The sequence below is a fragment of the Amblyomma mixtum genome, chromosome 1 (genome assembly GCF_055824585.1).
Source record: "Amblyomma mixtum isolate Tamu chromosome 1, ASM5582458v1, whole genome shotgun sequence".
In the NCBI taxonomy this organism is placed as follows: Eukaryota; Metazoa; Arthropoda; class Arachnida; order Ixodida; family Ixodidae; genus Amblyomma; species Amblyomma mixtum.
Window position 1 is genome coordinate 38,939,483 of NC_143012.1, and position 8,041 is coordinate 38,947,523.

The following is an 8,041-nucleotide window of genomic DNA, read 5'->3' on the forward strand; positions in this document are numbered from 1 at the left end:
GGGTTTCGAAGAATAAGCGGGCTTACTGCATCTTTTCAGTCACCGAACATGGTATTCGCGCTCAATTGTTTTCGTATCCTTGCTGTGTGGTACAGGGATAGGACAGGTTGTATATTTACACATGCGTTTGTGGCTGTCTCGATGAAAATTCCTTTTTAAAGAACTGCTGGAGATAGCCAATTCACTCACGTATACGGTGCTTCATTGCTTCGGGGTAATGTACTGTGGTAGGATTACTGTTGCTGATTGTTATGCGTTATTTTGTTTTTTTATAATTGTTTTGCTGATTTTTTTTTCTAAAAGTTTTTGCACCAGATTTATCACAATCTTGGTATCATATTGTATTAATGTATGGAGAACCACTATTTCTGGGAATTTCAAAATATTCTTTGTTCTTAAAAAATACTTTGGAGAAATTGAAGGCTGATACGGTAGACAGCCTGACTTTCCCTCACAGCCATTATACACAGAATACGCTACTCTAGATGATGATCAAATGTATTACTTTCATTATTGGCGTATATTTACAAAACAGATTACTGTCTACTCTACCTGGAAGACTTGCCGTTCGTCACACGCGAACACAAACGCAATCTATACCTGTCACTCGAAAAAAACAAAAATAAGCTATATTTTCAAGTGCCTTTTATCATCAGGAAAACCTCGCTATATGCGAATTATCACTTTCACCGAAGGTGCCAATAACAAGCAATATTTAATTGAATGGCCTGTGTAGCCTCTTTGAGTATGCTCTCTTTAAGTTCAGTTTTACTGAATTTGTGATCTTGTCTGTATATTCCAAGTGTTTGTAGCATGTAATTTAAATGACTTTTGTGTGTATATTATTTTAGTTCTGTGTGTAAACAAGATTATGCATTTATGGCTGTTTGAATGTTCTATACGTGCTTGCATGCATATTGGGCGACGTATTTATTTATTTATCCTACAGGCCAAAGTACTGTCCAGAGCAGGAGGGGCAGATTAGGCATGACAGTGTAAAACACAGCAATAAAAACTCGCAAATAGGATGCAGGCTGTAGCAATGCTATTCAAACAAGTAAATTTTTTTATTCCTGTTTACTTTTGTGCCTTATATACTCTACAGTGGTGTGCACTGCTGTCCGTATGAGAGACTCAAGGCCCAGTCAGGCTCATCGTCTTTTGCCCTGTTACCTCTTTCTTTTGAAAGAAATAAACACTAAACAAAAAGAACGTTTCCTCTAGTGTTATGCGACCTGCAGCGAATAAAAGGCTCCGATTTGGTGAGTGTTAATATCCAGACGAGCCTTGTGAATGTTAACATCTTAGGATATTGGCTATAAAGTAAAAAAAAAAAAATTCTTCAATTTACCCGATAGGTAGCACTTTCAAACAACGTGCGTTTCTACCTACAAGGTAATAACCCCCGCAGTATTTTTTTTTTCTTTGTCAGCTAGGTTTTCAGATTCCACAGATTCTTGCATGTTTCCCCGGTCTTGTTCTGCCATTGACGCGTACTTAGACACACCATAGTTTGGAAGGTTTTGCAGCTTCCGCCCAGAAAACTTTTCGTGGACAGTGGATCCCACTCAGTGCTAACAAAGCCTAAGGCTTTCATTGGCAAACGAGGACTTTGTCGGTGTTTTGCCTAGTTGGTCGGAACCGAAATGGCTTCTTGGCACATTCCTTGAATTACACGAACTAGCAGATTTCTTCTGAAATGAAAGTGTTAATTGCTTGGAAATGAAAGATTTACAATTAAATTGAAAGGGGGGAGGATAAGGAGGAGCGGGAGAGGAGAAACCACGCCACGCATATCATTAATATCAGTGCGTATCTTAGTGTGCGTTTAGGAAGGTAATGATGGTTTAGTTTGGTTGGTTTATAGGGTTGAACATCCCAAACGGACTCAGGCTACGATGGGCGCCGTAGTGAAGGGCTCCGGAAATTTCGACCACCTGGGGTTTTTTAGCGTGCACTGACATCGCACAGTACACGGGCCTCTAGAATTTCGCCTCCATAGAAATTCGACCGCCGCGGCCGAGGTCGAACCCGCGTCTTTCGGGTCAGCAGCCGAGCACCATGACCACTGAGCTACCGCGGCGGGTTGAAGGTAATGAGGAATAATATATATGCATAGAGCAAAAGATAAGAGATTTCGCGTCGTTGTACTTCAGTGGGTTGACTATCTCGCTAAGTTACAGTCTTTGCCAAAAATATGCAGGCCACCGGATTTGCCTCTGGACCTCCCTGTGTGGCTCGTTTTTTCCCAGCCACTGTTCAAAATTTCCCGAAGGCTGGAAACGCATTTGCCTTCACCTTTCGGAAATTTAGTACCTCCAGACTTCCTCATATACTTTTTGAAAAAGGATGTGCACCCTCCCAAATTTTTAACAAGTGTTGCATCTCTAAATGCAACGGCTAAAACGCTAGTTGCTTGCTAGTTCGTGCAGCAGTTCAACGCATGAAGTAGCAGTAAATAGTCCCTATTTTCGAATACTGTGTTATGATGCAGTACTTGCTTGACTCAGTCAGAATTAATTAAAAATCTGCATCCTCTGCAGCGACAGACAGCGAAATCAAGTAGCATACACAGCAGTGGTTCTGATCCATCTCACTTCCTCTGGGTCAGCGACCATTCTAAAATGGAAGTGGTGATGAACTTATTTCAAGAAGTTCCAAGAAGTTTCAAGAAGCGCCGCAAGAATCATTGCCGTATACGCTGCTTGTTTAACTTTTTCTCGCAGCAGACGATGTGGATTTTTAGTTATTTCTTACTAAATCAGGCATGTAACATGTTATTAGAGAAAAGTGACCATTTACGCCACGTCATGCGTTAACTTAAAGCACGAATAAGCGAGAAGTGATATCCTAATCGAAATCAGTGTGAACAAATGGGCTTGGGCAAGGCATGTGATGCGAAGGCAAGATAACCGCTGGTCCTTAAGGGTAACAGAGTGGATTCCAAGGGAAGGCAAGCGTAGCAGTAGGCGGGAGAAAGTTAATAGATCCGAAAAATTTCTCGGAAGATGAATTCTGAGTAAAGGAATGGTGACCGCGCAGGTCGAGAGAATGGTCTACGCAAGCATTTGAAGACGTTTTTTTTTGTTTTCTCCTTAATAATGGCTTGTACGCCCCCTTCGGTACCAGCCATATTGGCAGCGTTGTTGTAGCCTTGTGAACGGAACATTGTTACGTCTAGTCCGTCGCGTTGTAGGCATTATATTACTGTCGAATAGAGATCAGAACCTTGTTTTCCACTTTAGTGGAATAAATCTCAAGAATACTTCTTTCACATCAGGTGGGCGAATGAAATCAAGATGTTTGCGCGGACAGAGTGGCTGCAACTGGCAAATGACAGGGTTAACTGGAGAGACATGGGAGAGGCCTTTGGCCTGCAGTAGGCGTAGTCAGGCTGATGATGATGTAGCCGAGAGAAGCATTTTACGTGCTGCATTTCGCGATGTACCACGTGTTATTATAAAAAAAATTGGGAGGGCGTACATCGTTTATGTAGTCACTGTTTATAATCAGCGTAGTGTATTAGATGGGCATACTTTCGTCGTGATGACATCAAAGCTACGGATTCCTTTTCATGGCGGAAAACCAGCACGCAGAGGAGGAAAACGAAACGGCTCTTTTCTATTGCTGCGTTGTCGCCACCGTGAGCTTGCTTTCCGCTATTGATTCCCACCATCCGACCCAGCGTGTCATCCGTGGAAGCTACGCAATACTCTACGTATAGACTGTGATTTTTGCAAACACTTGCTCTGGCGCGACCGGCGTCGTGATCGGTCAGTTCGCCAATCTCTGACAAGAACCTCAAAACACTGCTTTCACTACGTCATCCCAAACCATGGCATTAAAGAATCGTTTGAAGCTTAATAAATCTTACGAACCATTTCTTTTATGACTACCTGCGGATTAGCTTTGAGAAATATTGGTCTTTTGCATCAAGCCGCCAGCCCCAACTAGGCTCTTTTATTGTCGTTGTTCGGTTGAACCAGCGCATGAAAATCACAGCGCGTCGAAGTGCTAAATTCCCTCGTAAATTCGAACTTTGCAATTATGGTTCCTGCCGGGCGTCCTATGCTCCGAGCTTGAAAGAACTACAAGTGCTAAAGGTAGTAGTACTTTGAGCGCTTATTGCCTGCCGCAACCTTTAGCCCTGAAAAGAGCAATCCATACTCCGTAAAAAAATAATTTTTCTCGGTGCAGCGTAAAGTTCGTCCCTGCGTTTTTTTTAAATTTTTCCTTGCGTAAATTATGCATGCTCTTGTAAATGTGTAGTTTGCGCAACCAAGGGACGAACCACGAAGAAAGACACAGAGACACACACAAGCGCTTGTGTGTGTCTCTGTGTCTTTCTTCGTGGTTCGTCCCGTGGTTGCGCAACCTACACCTTCACAACATCATGTACCAACTAGGCCCAACCCAAGTGTTATGCATGCTCATTGTTGGCAACGAAAAGGCCTTTTAGTAAAGCTCAGTTGGATGCTTACCGTCATTCTGTCCTAACCAACAGTCTGTCTTGTCTTCTAGCGCAGTCTCGCGTCCGAAGAAACCATTACTCCCTCAGGCACTAAGCGCAGAGTGTTATATACAGCGTTACACTCCCCGCGGGCTAACCAGCTCGTCAAGAGGACTAAATGGTGGGTTTAGTCCCATGCTATTCACGCTTGGCTCGGAGTGTAAGAAACCAATACTCCCTTGGAGACAAACTTTAAAGGAATCATTAGCTACTATTACTCTCCCTACGGGCTAACCACTCGTGCATTTAGTCCCGTTTTACCCACATTTGGACAAAAGTTTAAGACACCAATATTATTTTAAAGACTAACTGCAAAGGGGTCTTTAGTCAGGGTTGCTCTGTCCACGGGTTAACCCCTCGTGTATTTAGTCCCAATTTACCCACATTTGGCTAAGCGTGCAAGAAATCATTACTCCCTTAGAAACTTACTTCAAAGGGATCATTAACCACAGTTACTCTCTCCACGGGCTAATCACCGGCGCATTTAGTCCCATTTTGCGCACATTCGACTCAGAGCGCAAACCCAGCGGCCGCTCCAGGCCTCAATCACCTCCTTCACGACGGAGAGCTCGTCCGCTCGTTTCGAGCTTCGCTGCAAAGATGCGGCTCATTGTACAACCGAATCACGCTCGTCAAACGGCATCGATTCCAGAGCGCCTCTTCTCCTCCGTTCTGTTGTCCCACCCATCCCTCACAGCTGCCGAAACAAACAGGATGGAGCCCTGGCGGCTGCTTTGGTCCGCTCTATTGCGCTTCTCGTTAGCAGTACTGCGGCGTTCGCCCGAGAGCCGCAAAGCTGCGCTGCTTTGGTTTGACCGCCTGTCTCACACTGAAGGCAGTGAATGTTTTTCTTTCTTTTTTTTTCGACAGCTGATAAGAAATGAATGCCTTCACGAATAAAAACTAAGAAGCACTAACGGGTGGGTGCTGACAATGCTAAGCAGAGCGTCTTTTTTGTTTTGGTTTCTGCGTCGGACACTCACCACTGATTTGGTATGCTATGTCCACAAACCTTTATTTTCACGGCGCGTTGGCCGTACCAGATTGCGCTCTTGTAGTATACCGAGCTCTGGGGCCACTTTTTTTTTTTCTCGTTTCTTTAGATTGCCTGCGACAGCTTCGGATTGAGCTTCCTTGTCACATCTGCCAAAATCTGGATCTTAGATCAACTTCTAACGTGGGAGATTGCGGCGCCTAAGGCACCGACCTGAGTTCACTGAAACAAGAGGCATCGACGCGGAGACAAACAAGCTGCAACACGGTTGCAGATGTGATCGGTGATGAAATTAAAGCAGCACCTTGTGCATTATGAACAAATCGCCGATCTCCGACGTCGTCGCTATCACTTAAGGTTAGGCATTGCGTCTTTCTAGAGGCTCGCTTATATATCATGAAACGTGCGGTGAAGCCTTGTCACTCTGTCGCTCGTAGAAGTGCTGACGAAGATCTCGTTGATTGGCGACTCAAATACTTATCGGTTTCGAGTTGTGGGGACCACGCACGCAGCTGCAGATGTTAATAGTTGTGCCTGGGGTGTGGTTTATGAAACTGCTGTCAGGGATGGTCAAAAGTAATGTCATTTTTAGCGTGCGAACCATCGCCTCCTGAGTTGCCGCGTTGGGTGCGATGTGCTTCTTGGAAGGAAATTGTGGCAAGAGGCGGTGGTTACGGACGCATGTCCAACATTGTTGGATAAAAATTCTGAATATTGAGAAATTGTCAGGTACTGTTATAAAAAGTATCGAAGGTAATGGTCCGTTCTTCCGACGTGTAACAATATGTTTCTTTTAAAGTCTTTTCGTCGCTCGCGTGGAGTATTTAAGACTGACGTAAAAAAACAAATGAGGACCACTTTTGGCGATCGCAAAAACGTTAATAACAAACATAAAATGCAAAACTGTTTATGGCAGATGTATATGTTGGTTTAGGTTTGTTGGGTTTAACGTCCCGAAGCGACTCAGGCTGAGACGCCGTAGTGGAGGGCTCCGGAAATTTCGACCACCTGGGGTTCTTTGACGTGCACTGACATCGCACAGTACACGGGCCTCTAAATTTCTCCTCCATCGAAATTCGACCGCCGCGGCCGGGATCGAACCCGCGTCTTTCGGGTCAGCACTCAGCAGCCGAACGCCATAACCACTGAGGCACCGCGGCGGCTGAACTCTTGTAGAGGCCAATGCATTACGCAAGCTATCATTTACAGTTTTAAACACATGGGTGCCCCACCGTCATCCAGACGAAGGAATTGTCTTTATATTCTAAGCAGATAGGAGTAAAAAGGGAGTAGGCTGTCCTCTAGCTCACTGTTCTTTATAAAAGGGGGTGCGCTAGAGGACAGCCTCGTGGTGCCCATGTACGAGACCACGGTGTTATTGTTGACTCAAGACTCAATTTCCGGTTACATGTCTCTTCCATTGTCCTGTGCGCATTGCGTCACGTTGGTGTTACTTGTCGGTCAACAAGAAAACTTCTTCAATACGAGTGCCTGCGCATTCATTACTGTGCTCTCGTTAGGCCACGTCTAGAATTCGCATAAGTAGCCTGGAGTAGCGTCTCTGGCGGCTATAGGAATCTGATCGAAAATGTTTCGCGCAGGTTATTCATACGCATCGTTTGTTCATCATCATAATAATTATCATCACCCTGACCACGCCCACTTCAGGGCAAAGGCCTCTCCCATGTCTCTCCAATTAAACCTGTGCTGTGCCAGCTGCAGCCACTGTATCCCCGCAAACTTCTCAATCTCATCCCCCCACCTAACTTTCTGCCGTCCCCTACTGCGTTTGCTTTCTCTTGGAATCCACTCTGTTACCCTTAAAGGGCCACTGACCAGGGTCCGGACATTTTTGAAAAACAAGCCCACTGCATAGATGAGGCATCGAAGATAACCTCTGCAAAATACTAGAGCCATGCGCGCCCCGAAAAGCTGCGAAAATTCAAATCAAAGCCCGTTCGTTCTTTCCTTCCTTCAAAAACGGGCCCGGCCCACTACTCTGCACCCCGCTGACGTCAAGGGGGGCTACTTTCGCTAAAGGCACTCCATTGGTGCATCGTTCTGACTGACGGGAGAAGGTTGGGCGTAGCCTTGGCGTCGCGTCGTCTGCACAACGCTTTCCGCAGCGCCTTCTGTTCTGGCTCATGCCTACAAACCCGCATGAAGGAACAAAAAAACAAAAAAAAAACTGCGGAGGGAGCGTGCGGCGACAGCCTTGAACCCTAGCCATAAAAAGTAAAAAAACAGTAAAACTGAGGGAGTTGGCTCGCCCCCCCCCCCCCCCCCCCCCCCCCCCCCCGCCGTGATCCCGTCACGAGACGCTCTGCGTGCACGCTCCCTTCTCAGTTTCTTTTCTTCTATGCGAGCCCCCCAAAACAAGGTTTTAATTAGTAGTGCAGCAGAGCCTTTCCCTCGCTCGCCCACTTTACCGCTCCGCACACACACCGCTTATCTTTCGTGCATCTTGCGTACGCCTTGACTCCAATGAATGACATATGCTTTGGAGCGGAGAAAAGACACAAACACACAGAACACAA